Genomic DNA, 17,989 nt, shown 5'->3' with positions numbered 1-17,989 from the left:
TGAACCTTCCTTTAGACAGAGCAGATTGGAAACCCTCTTTTTGAGGAATTTGCATGTGGAGATTTCAAGCGTTTTGGGGCCATCGGTAGAAAAGGAAATATCCTCGTATAAAAACTAGAGAGAATCATTCTCAGAAACCACTTTGTGATGTGTGCGTTCCACTCACAGAGTTTAACCTTTCATTTCATAGAGCAGTTTGTAAACACTCTGTTTGTAAAGTCTGCAAGTGGATATTTGGACCTCTTTGAGGATTTCGTTGGAAGCGGTATTTCATCATCTAATGCTACACAGAAGATTTCTCAGTAACTTCGTTGATTTGTGTGTGTTCAACTAACAGAGTTGAACCTTCCTTTAGACAGAGCAGATTGGAAACCCTCTTTCCGAGGAATATGCATGTGGAGATTTCAAGCGTTTTGGGGCCATCGGTAGAAAAGGAAATATCCTCGTATAAAAACTAGAGAGAATCATTTTCAGAAACTACTTTGGGATGTGTGCGTTCCACTCACAGAGTTTAACCTTTCTTTTCATAGAGCAGTTTGGAAACACTCTGGTTTTGAAGTCTGCAAGGGGATATTTGGACCTCTTTGAGGATTTCATTGGAAGCGGGATTTCTTCATCTAATGCTAGAAGGAAGAATTTTCAGAAACTTCTTTGATTTACGTGTGTTCAACTCACAGAGTTGAACCTTCCTTTAGACAGAGCAGATTGGAAACCCTCTTTTTGAGAAATTTGCATGTGGAGATTTCAAGCGTTTTGGGGCCAACGGTAGAAAAGGAAATATCCTCGTATAAAAACTAGAGAGAATCATTCTCAGAAACCACTTTGTGATGTGTGCGTTCCACTCACAGAGTTTAACCTTTCTTTTTATAGAGCAGTTTGGAAACACTCTGTGAAGTCTGCAAGTGGATACTTGGACCTCTTTGAGGATTTCGTTGGAAGCGGGATTTCTTCATCTAATGCTAGAAGGAAGAGTTCTCAGAAAGTTCTTTTATTTGTGTGTGTTGAACTCACAGAGTTGAACCTTCCTTTAGACAGAGCAGATTGGAAACCCTCTTTTTGAGGAATTTGCATGTGGAGATTTCAAGCGTTTTGGGGCCATCGGTAGAAAAGGAAATATCCTCGTATAAAAACTAGAGAGAATCATTCTCAGAAACCACTATGTGATGTGTGCGTTCCACTCACAGAGTTTAACCTTTCATTTCATAGAGCAGTTTGTAAACACTCTGTTTGTAAAGTCTGCAAGTGGATATTTGGACCTCTTTGAGGATTTCGTTGGAAGCGGTATTTCATCATCTAATGCTACACAGAAGATTTCTCAGTAACTTCGTTGATTTGTGTGTGTTCAACTAACAGAGTTGAACCTTCCTTTAGACAGAGCAGATTGGAAACCCTCTTTTTGAGGAATATGCATGTGGAGATTTCAAGCACTTTGGGGCCAACGGTAGAAAAGGAAATATCCTCGTATAAAAACTAGAGAGAATCATTCTCAGAAACTACTTTGTGATGTGTGCGTTCCACTCACAGAGTTTAACCTTTCTTTTCATAGAGAAGTTTGGAAACACTCTGTTTGTAAAGTCTGCAAGTGGATATTTGGACCTCTTAGAGGATTTCGTTGGAAGCGGGATTTCTTCATCTAATGCTAGAAGGAAGAATTCTCAGAAACTTCTTTGATTTGTGTGTGTTCAACTCACAGAGTTGAACCTTCCTTTAGACAGAGCAGATTGGAAACCCTCTTTTTGAGGAATATGCATGTGGAGATTTCCAGCACTTTGGGGCCAACGGTAGAAAATGAAATCTCCTTGTATAAAAACAAGAGAGAATCATTCTCAGAAACTACTTTGTGATGTGTGCGTTCCACTCACAGAGTTTAACCTTTCTTTTCATAGAGCAGTTTGGAAACACTCTGTAAAGTCTGCAAGTGGATATTTGGACCTCTTTGAGGATTTCGTTGGAAGCGGGATTTCTTCATCTAATGCTAGAAGGAAGAATTCTAAGAAAGTTCTTTTATTTGTGTGTGTTGAACTCACAGAGTTGAACCTTTCTTTAGACAGAGCAGATTGGAAACCCTCTTTTTGAGGAATTTGCATGTGGAGATTTCAAGCGTTTTGGGGCCATCGGTAGAAAAGGAAATATCCTCGTATAAAAACTAGAGAGAATCATTCTCAGAAACCACTTTGTGATGTGTGCGTTCCACTCACAGAGTTTAACCTTTCTTTTCATAGAGCAGTTTGTAAACACTCTGTTTGTAAAGTCTGCAAGTGGATATTTTGACCTCTTTGAGGATTTCGTTGCAAGCGGGATTTCTTCATCCAATGCTACACAGAAGATTTCTCAGTAACTTCGTTGATTTGTGTGTGTTCAACTCACAGAGTTGAACCTTCCTTTAGACAGAGCAGATTGGAAACCCTCTTTCTGAGGAATATGCATGTGGAGATTTCAAGCATTTTGTGGCCTAAGGTAGAAAAAGAAATATCCTCGTATAAAAACTAGAGAGAATCATTTTCAGAAACTAGTTTGTGATGTGTGCGTTCCACTCACAGAGTTTAACCTTTCTTTTCATAGAGCAGTTTGGAAACACTCTGGTTTTGAAGTCTGCAAGGGGATATTTGGAACTCTTTGAGGATTTCATTGGAAGCGGGATTTCTTCATCTAATGCTAGAAGGAAGAATTTTCAGAAACTTCTTTGATTTACGTGTGTTCAACTCACAGAGTTGAACCTTCCTTTAGACAGAGCAGATTGGAAACCCTCTTTTTGAGGAATTTGCATGGGGAGATTTCAAGCGATTTGGGGCCTACGTTAGAAAAGGAAATATCCTCATAGAAAAACTAGAGAGAATCATTCTCAGAAACCACTTTGTTACGTGTGCGTTCCACTCACAGAGTTTAACCTTTCTTTTCATAGAGCAGTTTGGAAACACTCTGTTTGTGAAGTCTGCAAGTGGATATTTGTACCTCTTTGAGGATTTCGTTGGAAGTGGGATTTCTTCATCTAATGCTACACAGAAGATTTCTCAGTAACTTCGTTGATTTCTGTGTGTTCAACTAACAGAGTTGAACCTTCCTTTAGACAGAGCAGATTGGAAACCCTCTTTTTGAGGAATTTGCATGTGGAGATTTCAAGCGATTTGGGGCCAACGGTAGAAAAGGAAATATCCTCGTATAAAAACTAGAGAGAATCATTCTCAGAAACCACTTTGTGATGTGTGTGATCCACTCACAGAGCTTAACCTTTCTTTTCATAGAGCAGTTTGGAAACACTCTGTTTGTAAAGTCTGCAAGTGGATATTTGGACCTCTTGGAGGATTTCGTTGGAAGCGGTATTTCTTCATCTAATGCTAGAAGGAAGAATTCTCAGAAAGTTCTTTGATTTGTGTGTGTTCAACTCACAGAGTTGAACCTTCCTTTAGACAGAGCAGATTGGAAACCCTCTTTTTGAGGAATTTGCATGTGGAGATTTCAAGCGATTTGGGGCCAACATTAGAAAAGGAAATCTCCTCGTATAAAAACTAGAAAGGATCATTCTCAGAAACCACTTTGTGATGTGTGCGTTCCACTCACAGAGTTTAACCTTTCTTTTCATAGAGCAGTATGGAAACACTCTGTTTGTAAAATCTGCAAGTGTATATTTGGACCTCTTTGAGGATTTCGTTGGAAGCGGGAATTCTTCATCTAATGCTACACAGAAGATTTCTCAGTAACTTCGTTGATTTGTGTATGTTCAACTCACGGAGTTGAACCTTCCTTTAGACAGAGCAGATTGGAAACCCTCTTTTTGCGGGATTTGCATGTGGAGATTTCAAGCGATTTGGTGCCAACGTTAGAAAAGGAAATCTCGTCGTATAAAAACTAGAGAGGATCATTCTCAGAAACCACTTTGTGATGTGTGCGTTCCACTCACAGAGTTTAACCTTTCTTTTTATAGAGCAGTTTGGAAACACTCTGTTTGTGAAGTCTGCAAGTGGATACTTGGACCTCTTTGAGGATTTCGTTGGAAGCGGGATTTCTTCATCTAATGCTAGAAGGAAGAGTTCTCAGAAAGTTCTTTTATTTGTGTGTGTTGAACTCACAGAGTTGAACCTTCCTTTAGACAGAGCAGATTGGAAACCCTCTTTTTGAGGAATTTGCATGTGGAGATTTCAAGCGTTTTGGGGCCATCGGTAGAAAAGGAAATATCCTCGTATAAAAACTAGAGAGAATCATTCTCAGAAACGACTTTGTGAAGTGTGCGTTCCACTCACAGAGTTTAACCTTTCTTTTCATAGAGCAGTTTGGAAACACTCTGTTTGTGAAGTCTGCAAGTGGATATTTGGACCTCTTAGAGGATTTCGTTGGAAGCGGGATTTCTTCATCTAATGCTAGAAGGAAGAATTCTCAGAAAGTTCTTTGATTTGTGTGTGTTCCACTCACAGAGTTGAACCTTCCTTTAGACAGAGCAGATTGGAAACCCTCTTTTTGAGGAATTTGCATGTGGAGATTTCAATCTATTTGGGGCCAACGTTAGAAAAGGAAATCTCGTCGTATAAAAACTAGAGAGGATCATTCTCAGAAACCACTTTGTGATGTGTGCGTTCCACTCACAGAGTTTAACCTTTCTTTTCATAGAGCAGTTTGGAAACACTCTGTTTGTAAAATCTGCAAGTGGATATTTGGACCTCTTAGAGGATTTCGTTGGAAGCGGGATTTCTTCATCTATTGCTAGAAGGAAGAATTCTCAGAAAGTTCTTTGATTTGTGTATGTTCAACTCACAGAGTTGAACCTTCCTTTAGACAGAGCAGATTGGAAACCCTCTTTTTGAGAAATTTGCATGTGGAGATTTCAAGCGTTTTGGGGCCAACGGTAGAAAAGGAAATCTCCTCGTATAAAAGCAAGAGAGAATCATTCTCAGAAACCACTTTGTGATGTTTGCGATCCACTCACAGAGTTTAACCTTTCTTTTCAAAGAGCAGTTTGGAAACACTCTGTTTGTGAGGTCTGCAAGTGGATATTTGGACCTCTTGGAGGATTTCGTTGGAAGCGGGATTTCTTCATCTAATGCTAGAAGGAAGAATTCTCAGAAACTTCTTTGATTTGTGTGTGTTCAACTCACAGAGTTGAACCTTCCTTTAGACAGAGCAGATTGGAAACCCTCTTTTTGAGGAATATGCATGTGGAGATTTCAAGCATTTTGCGGCCAACGGTAGAAAAGGAAATATCCTCGTATAAAAATTAGAGAGAATCATTTTCAGAAACGACTTTGTGATGTGTGTGTTCCACTCACAGAGTTTAACCTTTCTTTTCATAGAGCAGATTGGAAACACTCTGGTTTTGAAGTCTGCAAGGGGATATTTGGACCTCTTTCAGGATTTCATTGGAAGCGGGATTTCTTCATCTAATGATAGAAGGAAGAATTTTCAGAAACTTCTTTGATTTGCGTTTGTTCAACTCACAGAGATGAACATTCCTTTAGACAGAGCAGATTGGAAACCCTCTTTTTGTGGAATTTGCATGTGGAGATTTCAAGCGATTTGGGGCCTACGTTAGAAAAGGAAATATCCTCATAGAAAAACTAGAGAGAATCATTCTCAGAAACCTCTTTGTTATGTGTGCGTTCCACTCACAGAGTTTAACCTTTCTTTTCATAGAGCAGTTTGGAAACACTCTGTTTGTAAACTCTGCAAGTGGATATTTGGACCTCTTTGAGGATTTCGTTGGAAGTGGGGTTTCTTCATCTAATGCTACACAGAAGATTTCTCAGTAACTTCGTTGATTTGTGTGTGTTCAACTAACAGAGTTGAACCTTCCTTTAGACAGAGCAGATTGGAAACCCTCTTTTTGAGGAATTTGCATGTGGAGATTTCAAGCGATTTGGGGCCAACGGTAGAAAAGGAAATATCCTCGTATAAAAACTAGAGAGAACCATTCTCAGAAGCCACTTTGTGATGTGTGCGATCCACTCACAGAGTTTAACCTTTCTTTTCAGAGAGCAGTTTGGAAACACTCTGTTTGTGAAGTCTGCAAGTGGATATTTGGACCTCTTGGACGATTTCGTTGGAAGCGGGATTTCTTCATCTAATGCTAGAAGGAAGAATTCTCAGAAACTTCTTTGATTTGTGTCTGTTGAACTCACAGAGTTGAACCTTCCTTTAGACAGAGCAGATTGGAAACCCTCTTTTTGAGGAATTTGCATGTGGAGATTTCAAGCGTTTTGGGGCCATCGGTAGAAAAGGAAATATCCTTGTATAAAAACTAGAGAGATTCATTCTCAGAAACCACTTTGTGATGTGTGCGTTCCACTCACAGAGTTTAACCTTTCTTTTCAAAGAGCAGTTTGTAAACACTCTGTTTGTAAAGTCTGCAAGTGGATATATGGACCTCTTTGTGGATTTCGTTGGAAGCGGGATTTCTTCATCTAATGCTACACAGAAGATTTCTCAGTAACTTCGTTGATTTGTGTGTGTTCAACTAACAGAGTTGAACCTTCCTTTAGACAGAGCAGATTGGAAACCCTCTTTTTGAGGAATATGCATGTGGAGATTTCAAGCACTTTGGGGCCAACGGTAGAAAAGGAAATCTCCTCGTATAAAAACAAGAGAGAATCATTCTCAGAAACTACTTTGTGATGTGTGTGTTCCACTCACAGAGTTTAACCTTTCTTTTTATAGAGCAGTTTGGAAACACTCTGTTTGTGAATCTGCAAGTGGATACTTGGACCTCTTTGAGGATTTCGTTGGAAGCGGGATTTCTTCATCTAATGCTAGAAGGAAGAATTCTCAGAAACTTCTTTGATTTGTGTGTTTTCAACTAACAGAGTTGAACCTTCCTTTAGACAGAGCAGATTGGAAACCCTCTTTTTTAGGAATTTCCATGTGGAGATTTCAAGCGTTTTGGGGCCATCGGTAGAAAAGGAAATATCTTCGTATAAAAACTAGAGAGAATCATTCTCAGAAACCACTTTGTGATGTGTGCGTTCCACTCACAGAGTTTAACCTTTCTTTTCATAGAGCAGTTTGTAAACACTCTGTTTGTAAAGTCTGCAAGTGGATATTTGGACCTCTTTGTGGATTTCGTTGGAAGCGGTCATTCTTCATCTAATGCTACACAGAAGATTTCTGAATAACTTCGTTGATTTGTGTGTGTTCAGCTAACAGAGTTGAACCTTCCTTTAGACAGAGCAGATTGGAAACCCTCTTTTTGAGGAATTTGCATGAGGAGATTTCAAGCGTTTTTGGGCCATCGGTAGAAAAGGAAATATCCTCGTATAAAAACTAGAGAGAATCATTCTCAGAAACCACTTTGTGATGTGTGCGATCCACTCACAGAGTTTAACCTTTCTTTTCATAGAGCAGTTTGGAAACACTCTGTCTGTGAAGTCTGCAAGTGGATATTTGGGCCTCTTGGAGGATTTCGTTGGAAGCGGGATTTCTTCATCTAATGCTAGAAGGAAGAATTCTCAGAAACTTCTTTGATTTGTGTGTGTTGAACTCACAGAATTGAACCTTCCTTTAGACAGAGCAGATTGGAAACCCTCTTTTTGAGGAATTTGCATGTGGAGATTTCAAGCGTTTTTGGGCCATCGGTAGAAAAGGAAATATCCTCGTATAAAAACTAGAGAGAATCATTCTCAGAAACCACTTTGTGATGTGTGCGATCCACTCACAGAGTTTAACCTTTCTTTTCGTAGAGCAGTTTGGAAACACTCTGTTTGTGAAGTCTGCAAGTGGATATTTGGACCTCTTAGAGGATTTCGTTGGAAGTGGGGTTTCTTCATCTAATGCTACACAGAAGATTTCTCAGTAACTTCGTTGATTTGTGTTTGCAACTCACAGAGTTGAACCTTCCTTTAGACAGAGCAGATTGGAAACCCTCTTTTTGAGGAATTTGCATGTGAAGATTTCAAGCGATTTGGGGCCAACGGTAGAAAAGGAAATATCCTCGTATAAAAACTAGAGAGAATCATTCTTAGAAACCACTTTGTGATGTGTGCGATCCACTCACAGAGTTTAACATTTCTTTTCATAGAGCACTTTGCAAACACTCTGTTTGTGAAGTCTGCAAGTGGATATTTGGACCTCTTGGAGGATTTCGTTGGAAGCGGGATTTCTTCATCTAATGCTAGAAGGAAGAATTCTCAGAAACTTCTTTGATTTGTGTGTGTTCAACTCACAGAGTTGAACATTCCTTTAGACAGAGCAGATTGGAAACCCTCTTTTTGAGGAATATGCATGTGGAGATTTCAAGCATTTTGTGGCCAACGGTAGAAAAGGAAATATCCTCGTATAAAAACTATAGAGAATTATTTTCAGAATCTACTTTGTGATGTGTGTGTTCCACTCACAGAGTTTAACCTTTCTTTTCATAGAGCTGTTTGGAAACACTCTGGTTTTGAAGTCTGCAAGGGGATATTTGGACCTCTTTGAGGATGTCATTGGAAGCGGGATTTCTTCATCTAATGCTAGAAGGAAGAATTTTCAGAAACTTCTTTGATTCGCGTGTGTTCAACTCACAGAATTGAACCTTCCTTTAGACAGAGCAGATTGGAAACCCTCTTTTTGAGGAATTTGCATGTGGAGATTTCAAGCGTTTTTGGGCCATCGGTAGAAAAGGAAATATCCTCGTATAAAAACTAGAGAGAATCATTCTCAGAAACCACTTTGTGATGTGTGCGTTCCACTCACAGAGTTTAACCTTTCATTTCATAGAGCAGTTTGTAAACACTCTGTTTGTAAAGTCTGCAAGTGGATATTTGGACCTCTTTGTGGATTTCGTTGGAAGCGGGATTTCTTCATCTAATGCTACACAGAAGATTTCTCAATAGCTTCGTTGATTTGTGTGTGTTCAGCTAACAGAGTTGAACCTTCCTTTAGACAGAGCAGATTGGAAACCCTCTTTTTGAGAAATTTGCATGTGGAGATTTCAAGCGTTTTTGGGCCATCGGTAGAAAAGGAAATATCCTCGTATAAAAACTAGAGAGAATCATTCTCAGAAACCACTTTGTGATGTGTGCGATCCACTCACAGAGTTTAACCTTTCTTTTCATAGAGCAGTTTGGAAACACTCTGTTTGTGAAGTCTGCAAGTGGATATTTGGACCTCTTGGAGGATTTCGTTGGAAGCGGGATTTCTTCATCTAATGCTAGAAGGAAGAATTCTCAGAAACTTCTTTGATTTGTGTGTGTTGAACTCACAGAATTGAACCTTCCTTTACACAGAGCAGATTGGAAACCCTCTTTTTGAGGAATTTGCATGTGTTGATTTCAAGCGATTTGGGGCCTACGTTAGAAAAGGAAATATCCTCATAGAAAAACTAGAGAGAATCATTCTCAGAAACCACTTTGTTATGTGTGCGTTCCACTCACAGAGTATAACCTTTCTTTTCATAGAGCAGTTTGGAAACACTCTGTTTGTAAAGTCTGCAAGTGGATATTTGGACCTCTTTGAGGATTTCGTTGGAAGTGGGGATTCTTCATCTAATGCTACACAGAAGATTTCTCAGTAACTTCGTTGATTTGTGTTTGCAACTCACAGAGTTGAACCTTCCTTTAGACAGAGCAGATTGGAAACCCTCTTTTTGAGGAATTTGCATGTGGAGATTTCAAGCGATTTGGGGCCAACGGTAGAAAAGGAAATATCCTCGTATAAAAACTAGAGAGAATCATTCTTAGAAACCACTTTGTGATGTGTGCGATCCACTCACAGAGTTTAACCTTTCTTTTCATAGAGCAGTTTGCAAACACTGTTTGTGAAGTCTGCAAGTGGATATTTGGACCTCTTGGAGGATTTCGTTGGAAGCGGGATTTCTTCATCTAATGCTAGAAGGAAGAATTCTCAGAAACTTCTTTGATTTGTGTGTGTTCAACTCACAGAGTTGAACCTTCCTTTAGACAGAGCAGATTGGAAACCCTCTTTTTGAGGAATATGCATGTGGAGATTTCAAGCATTTTGTGGCCAACGGTAGAAAAGAAAATATCCTCGTATAAAAACTATAGAGAATTATTTTCAGAATCTACTTTGTGATGTGTGTGTTCCACTCACAGAGTTTAACCTTTCTTTTCATAGAGCTGTTTGGAAACACTCTGGTTTTGAAGTCTGCAAGGGGATATTTGGACCTCTTTGAGGATGTCATTGGAAGCGGGATTTCTTCATCTAATGCTAGAAGGAAGAATTTTCAGAAACTTCTTTCATTCGCCTGTGTTCAACTCACAGAGTTGAACCTTCCTTTAGACAGAGCAGATTGGAAATCCTCTTTTTGAGGAATTTGCATGTGGAGATTTCAAGCGTTTTTGGGCCATCGGTAGAAAAGGAAATATCCTCGTATAAAAACTAGAGAGAATCATTCTCAGAAACCACTTTGTGATGTGTGCGTTCCACTCACAGAGTTTAACCTTTCATTTCATAGAGCAGTTTGTAAACACTCTGTTTGTAAAGTCTGCAAGTGGATATTTGGACCTCTTTGTGGATTTCGTTGGAAGCGGGATTTCTTCATCTAATGCTACACAGAAGATTTCTGAATAACTTCGTTGATTTGTGTGTGTTCAGCTAACAGAGTTGAACCTTCCTTTAGACAGAGCAGATTGGAAACCCTCTTTTTGAGGAATTTGCATGTGGAGATTTCAAGCGTTTTTGGGCCATCGGTAGAAAACGAAATATCCTGGTAAAAACTAGAGAGAATCATTCTCAGAAACCACTTTGTGATGTGTGCGATCCACTCACAGAGTTTAACCTTTCTTTTCATAGAGCAGTTTGGAAACACTCTGTTTGTGAAGTCTGCAAGTGGATATTTGGACCTCTTGGAGGATTTCGTTGGAAGCGGGATTTCTTCATCTAATGCTAGAAGGAAGAATTCTCAGAAACTTCTTTGATTTGTGTGTGTTGAACTCACAGAATTGAACCTTCCTTTAGACAGAGCAGATTGGAAACCCTCTTTTTGAGGAATTTGCATGTGGAGATTTCAAGCGTTTTTGGGCCATCGGTAGAAGAGGAAATATCCTCGTATAAAAACTAGAGAGAATCATTCTCAGAAACCACTTTGTGATGTGTGCGATCCACTCACAGAGTTTAACCTTTCTTTTCGTAGAGCAGTTTGGAAGAACTCTGTTTGTGAAGTCTGCAAGTGGATATTTGGACCTCCTGGAGGATTTCGTTGGAAGCGGGATTTCTTCATCTAATGCTAGAAGGAAGAATTCTCAGAAACTTCTTTGATTTGTGTGTGTTGAACTCACAGAGTTGAACCTTCCTTTAGACAGAGCAGATTGGAAACCCTCTTTTTGAGGAATTTGCATGTGGAGATTTCAAGCGTTTTGGAGCCATCGGTAGAAAAGGAAATATCCTCGTATAAAAACTAGAGAGAATCATTCTCAGAAACCACTTTGTGATGTGTGCGTTCCACTCACAGAGTTTAACCTTTCTTTTCATAGAGCAGTTTGTAAACACTCTGTTTGTAAAGTCTGCAGGTGGATATAAGGACCTCTTTGTGGATTTCGTTGGAAGCGGTATTTCTTCATCTAATGCTACACAGAAGATTTCTCAGTAACTTCGTTGATTTGTGTGTGTTCAACTAACAGAGTTGAACCTTCCTTTAGACAGAGCAGATTGGAAACCCTCTTTTTGAGGAATATGCATGTGGAGATTTCAACCACTTTGGGGCCAACGGTAGAAAAGGAAATCTCCTCGAATAAAAACAAGAGAGAATCATTCTCAGAAACTACTTTGTGATGTGTGCGTTCCACTCACAGAGTTTAAAATTTCTTTTCATAGAGCAGCTTGGAAACACTCTGTTTGTAAAGTCTGCAAGTGGATATTTTGACCTCTTTGAGGATTTCGTTGGAAGCGGGATTTCTTCATCTAATGCTATAAGGAAGAATTCTCAGAAACTTCTTTGATTTGTGTGTGTTGAACTCACAGAGTTGAACCTTCCTTTAGACAGAGCAGATTGGAAACCCTCTTTTTGAGGAATTTGCATGCGGAGATTTCAAGCGTTTTGGGGCCATCGGTAGAAAAGGAAATATCCTCGTATAAAAACTAGAGAGAATCATTCTCAGAAACCACTTTGTGATGTGTGCGTTCCACTCACAGAGTTTAACCTTTCTTTTCATAGAGCAGTTTGTAAACACTCTGTTTGTAAAGTCTGCAGGTGGATATATGGACCTCTTTGTGGATTTCGTTGGAAGCGCTATTTCTTCTTCTAATGCTACACAGAAGATTTCTCAGTAACTTCGTTGATTTGTGTGTGTTCAACTAACAGAGTTGAACCTTCCTTTAGACAGAGCAGATTGGAAACCCTCTTTTTGAGGAATATGCATGTGGAGATTTCAAGCACTTTGGGGCCAACGGTAGAAAAGGAAATCTCCTCGTATAAAAACAAGAGAGAATCATTCTCAGAAACTACTTTGTGATGTGTGTGTTCCACTCACAGAGTTTAACCTTTCTTTTTATAGAGCAGTTTGGAAACACTCTGTTTGTGAAGTCTGCAAGTGGATACTTGGACCTCTTTGAGGATTTCGTTGGAAGCGGGATTTCTTCATCTAATGCTAGAAGGAAGAATTCTCAGAAACTTCTTTGATTTGTGTGTGTTCAACTCACAGAGTTGAACCTTCCTTTAGACAGAGCAGATTGGAAACCCTCTTTTTTAGGAATTTCCATGTGGAGATTTCAAGCGTTTTGGGGCCATCGGTAGAAAAGGAAATATCTTCGTATAAAAACTAGAGAGAATCATTCTCAGAAACCACTTTGTGATGTGTGCGTTCCACTCACAGAGTTTAACCTTTCTTTTCATAGAGCAGTTTGTAAACACTCTGTTTGTAAAGTCTGCAAGTGGATATTTGGACCTCTTTGTGGATTTCGTTGGAAGCGGTCTTTCTTCATCTAATGCTACACAGAAGATTTCTGAATAACTTCGTTGATTTGTGTGTGTTCAGCTAACAGAGTTGAACCTTCCTTTAGACAGAGCAGATTGGAAACCCTCTTTTTGAGGAATTTGCATGAGGAGATTTCAAGCGTTTTTGGGCCATCGGTAGAAAAGGAAATATCCTCGTATAAAAACTAGAGAGAATCATTCTCAGAAACCACTTTGTGATGTGTGCGTTCCACTCACAGAGTTTAACCTTTCATTTCATAGAGCAGTTTGTAAACACTCTGTTTGTAAAGTCTGCAAGTGGATATTTGGACCTCTTTGTGGATTTCGTTGGAAGCGGGATTTCTTCATCTAATGCTACACAGAAGATTTCTGAATAACTTCGTTGATTTGTGTGTGTTCAGCTAACAGAGTTGAACCTTCCTTTAGACAGAGCAGATTGGAAACCCTCTTTTTGAGGAATTTGCATGTGGAGATTTCAAGCGTTTTTGGGCCATCGGTAGAAAACGAAATATCCTGGTAAAAACTAGAGAGAATCATTCTCAGAAACCACTTTGTGATGTGTGCGATCCACTCACAGAGTTTAACCTTTCTTTTCATAGAGCAGTTTGGAAACACTCTGTTTGTGAAGTCTGCAAGTGGATATTTGGACCTCTTGGAGGATTTCGTTGGAAGCGGGATTTCTTCATCTAATGCTAGAAGGAAGAATTCTCAGAAACTTCTTTGATTTGTGTGTGTTGAACTCACAGAATTGAACCTTCCTTTAGACAGAGCAGATTGGAAACCCTCTTTTTGAGGAATTTGCATGTGGAGATTTCAAGCGTTTTTGGGCCATCGGTAGAAGAGGAAATATCCTCGTATAAAAACTAGAGAGAATCATTCTCAGAAACCACTTTGTGATGTGTGCGATCCACTCACAGAGTTTAACCTTTCTTTTCGTAGAGCAGTTTGGAAGAACTCTGTTTGTGAAGTCTGCAAGTGGATATTTGGACCTCCTGGAGGATTTCGTTGGAAGCGGGATTTCTTCATCTAATGCTAGAAGGAAGAATTCTCAGAAACTTCTTTGATTTGTGTGTGTTGAACTCACAGAGTTGAACCTTCCTTTAGACAGAGCAGATTGGAAACCCTCTTTTTGAGGAATTTGCATGTGGAGATTTCAAGCGTTTTGGAGCCATCGGTAGAAAAGGAAATATCCTCGTATAAAAACTAGAGAGAATCATTCTCAGAAACCACTTTGTGATGTGTGCGTTCCACTCACAGAGTTTAACCTTTCTTTTCATAGAGCAGTTTGTAAACACTCTGTTTGTAAAGTCTGCAGGTGGATATAAGGACCTCTTTGTGGATTTCGTTGGAAGCGGTATTTCTTCATCTAATGCTACACAGAAGATTTCTCAGTAACTTCGTTGATTTGTGTGTGTTCAACTAACAGAGTTGAACCTTCCTTTAGACAGAGCAGATTGGAAACCCTCTTTTTGAGGAATATGCATGTGGAGATTTCAACCACTTTGGGGCCAACGGTAGAAAAGGAAATCTCCTCGAATAAAAACAAGAGAGAATCATTCTCAGAAACTACTTTGTGATGTGTGCGTTCCACTCACAGAGTTTAAAATTTCTTTTCATAGAGCAGCTTGGAAACACTCTGTTTGTAAAGTCTGCAAGTGGATATTTTGACCTCTTTGAGGATTTCGTTGGAAGCGGGATTTCTTCATCTAATGCTATAAGGAAGAATTCTCAGAAACTTCTTTGATTTGTGTGTGTTGAACTCACAGAGTTGAACCTTCCTTTAGACAGAGCAGATTGGAAACCCTCTTTTTGAGGAATTTGCATGCGGAGATTTCAAGCGTTTTGGGGCCATCGGTAGAAAAGGAAATATCCTCGTATAAAAACTAGAGAGAATCATTCTCAGAAACCACTTTGTGATGTGTGCGTTCCACTCACAGAGTTTAACCTTTCTTTTCATAGAGCAGTTTGTAAACACTCTGTTTGTAAAGTCTGCAGGTGGATATATGGACCTCTTTGTGGATTTCGTTGGAAGCGCTATTTCTTCTTCTAATGCTACACAGAAGATTTCTCAGTAACTTCGTTGATTTGTGTGTGTTCAACTAACAGAGTTGAACCTTCCTTTAGACAGAGCAGATTGGAAACCCTCTTTTTGAGGAATATGCATGTGGAGATTTCAAGCACTTTGGGGCCAACGGTAGAAAAGGAAATCTCCTCGTATAAAAACAAGAGAGAATCATTCTCAGAAACTACTTTGTGATGTGTGTGTTCCACTCACAGAGTTTAACCTTTCTTTTTATAGAGCAGTTTGGAAACACTCTGTTTGTGAAGTCTGCAAGTGGATACTTGGACCTCTTTAAGGATTTCGTTGGAAGCGGGATTTCTTCATCTAATGCTAGAAGGAAGAATTCTCAGAAACTTCTTTGATTTGTGTGTGTTCAACTCACAGAGTTGAACCTTCCTTTAGACAGAGCAGATTGGAAACCCTCTTTTTTAGGAATTTCCATGTGGAGATTTCAAGCGTTTTGGGGCCATCGGTAGAAAAGGAAATATCTTCGTATAAAAACTAGAGAGAATCATTCTCAGAAACCACTTTGTGATGTGTGCGTTCCACTCACAGAGTTTAACCTTTCTTTTCATAGAGCAGTTTGTAAACACTCTGTTTGTAAAGTCTGCAAGTGGATATTTGGACCTCTTTGTGGATTTCGTTGGAAGCGGTCTTTCTTCATCTAATGCTACACAGAAGATTTCTGAATAACTTCGTTGATTTGTGTGTGTTCAGCTAACAGAGTTGAACCTTCCTTTAGACAGAGCAGATTGGAAACCCTCTTTTTGAGGAATTTGCATGAGGAGATTTCAAGCGTTTTTGGGCCATCGGTAGAAAAGGAAATATCCTCGTATAAAAACTAGAGAGAATCATTCTCAGAAACCACTTTGTGATGTGTGCGATCCACTCACAGAGTTTAACCTTTCTTTTCATAGAGCAGTTTGGAAACACTCTGTCTGTGAAGTCTGCAAGTGGATATTTGGACATCTTGGAGGATTTCGTTGGAAGCGGGATTTTTTCATCTAATGCTAGAAGGAAGAATTCTCAGAAACTTCTTTGATTTGTGTGTGTTGAACTCACAGAATTGAACCTTCCTTTAGACAGAGCAGATTGGAAACCCTCTTTTTGAGGAATTTGCATGTGGAGATTTCAAGCGTTTTTGGGCCATCGGTAGAAAAGGAAATATCCTCGTATAAAAACTAGAGAGAATCATTCTCAGAAACCACTTTGTGATGTGTGCGATCCACTCACAGAGTTTAACCTTTCTTTTCGTAGAGCAGTTTGGAAACACTCTGTTTGTGAAGTCTGCAAGTGGATATTTGGACCTCTTGGAGGATTTCGTTGGAAGCGGGATTTCTTCATCTAATGCTAGAAGGAAGAATTTTCAGAAACTTCTTTGATTTGCGTGTGTTCAACTCACAGAGTTGAACCTTCCTTTAGACAGAGCAGATTGGAAACCCTCTTTTTGAGGAATTTGCATGTGTTGATTTCAAGCGATTTGGGGCCTACGTTAGAAAAGGAAATATCCTCATAGAAAAACTAGAGAGAATCATTCTCAGAAACCACTTTGTTATTTGTGCGTTCCACTCACAGAGTATAACCTTTCTTTTCATAGAGCAGTTTGGAAACACTCTGTTTGTAAAGTCTGCAAGTGGATATTTGTACCTCTTAGAGGATTTCGTTGGAAGTGGGGTTTCTTCATCTAATGCTACACAGAAGATTTCTCAGTAACTTCGTTGATTTGTGTTTGCAACTCACAGAGTTGAACCTTCCTTTAGACAGAGCAGATTGGAAACCCTCTTTTTGAGGAATTTGCATGTGGAGATTTCAAGCGATTTGGGGCCAACGGTAGAAAAGGAAATATCCTCGTATAAAAACTAGAGAGAATCATTCTTAGAAACCACTTTGTGATGTGTGCGATCCACTCACAGAGTTTAACATTTCTTTTCATAGAGCACTTTGCAAACACTCTGTTTGTGAAGTCTGCAAGTGGATATTTGGACCTCTTGGAGGATTTCGTTGGAAGCGGGATTTCTTCATCTAATGCTAGAAGGAAGAATTCTCAGAAACTTCTTTGATTTGTGTGTGTTCAACTCACAGAGTTGAACCTTCCTTTAGACAGAGCAGATTGGAAACCCTCTTTTTGAGGAATATGCATGTGGAGATTTCAAGCATTTTGTGGCCAACGGTAGAAAAGGAAATATCCTCGTATAAAAACTATGGAGAATTATTTTCAGAATCTACTTTGTGATGTGTGTGTTCCACTCACAGAGTTTAACCTTTCTTTTCATAGAGCTGTTTGGAAACACTCTGGTTTTGAAGTCTGCAAGGGGATATTTGGACCTCTTTGAGGATGTCATTGGAAGCGGGATTTCTTCATCTAATGCTAGAAGGAAGAATTTTCAGAAACTTCTTTGATTCGCGTGTGTTCAACTCACAGAGTTGAACGTTCCTTTAGACAGAGCAGATTGGAAACCCTCTTTTTGAGGAATTTGCATGTGGAGATTTCAAGCGTTTTTGGGCCATCGGTAGAAAAGGAAATATCCTCGTATAAAAACTAGAGAGAATCATTCTCAGAAACCACTTTGTGATGTGTGCGTTCCACTCACAGAGTTTAACCTTTCATTTCATAGAGCAGTTTGTAAACACTCTGTTTGTAAAGTCTGCAAGTGGATATTTGGACCTCTTTGTGGATTTCGTTGGAAGCGGGATTTCTTCATCTAATGCTACACAGAAGATTTCTGAATAACTTCGTTGATTTGTGTGTGTTCAGCTAACAGAGTTGAACCTTCCTTTAGACAGAGCAGATTGGAAACCCTCTTTTTGAGGAATTTGCATGTGGAGATTTCAAGCGTTTTTGGGCCATCGGTAGAAAAGGAAATATCCTGGTAAAAACTAGAGAGAATCATTCTCAGAAACCACTTTGTGATGTGTGCGATCCACTCACAGAGTTTAACCTTTCTTTTCATAGAGCAGTTTGGAAACACTCTGTTTGTGAAGTCTGCAAGTGGATATTTGGACCTCTTGGAGGATTTCGTTGGAAGCGGGATTTCTTCATCTAATGCTAGAAGGAAGAATTCTCAGAAACTTCTTTGATTTGTGTGTGTTGAACT

The sequence above is a fragment of the Gorilla gorilla genome, chromosome 8, assembly GCF_029281585.2.
Source record: "Gorilla gorilla gorilla isolate KB3781 chromosome 8, NHGRI_mGorGor1-v2.1_pri, whole genome shotgun sequence".
In the NCBI taxonomy this organism is placed as follows: Eukaryota; Metazoa; Chordata; class Mammalia; order Primates; family Hominidae; genus Gorilla; species Gorilla gorilla.
The sequence above is the reverse complement of the archived record's forward strand: the minus strand, read 5'-3'. Positions refer to the sequence as shown.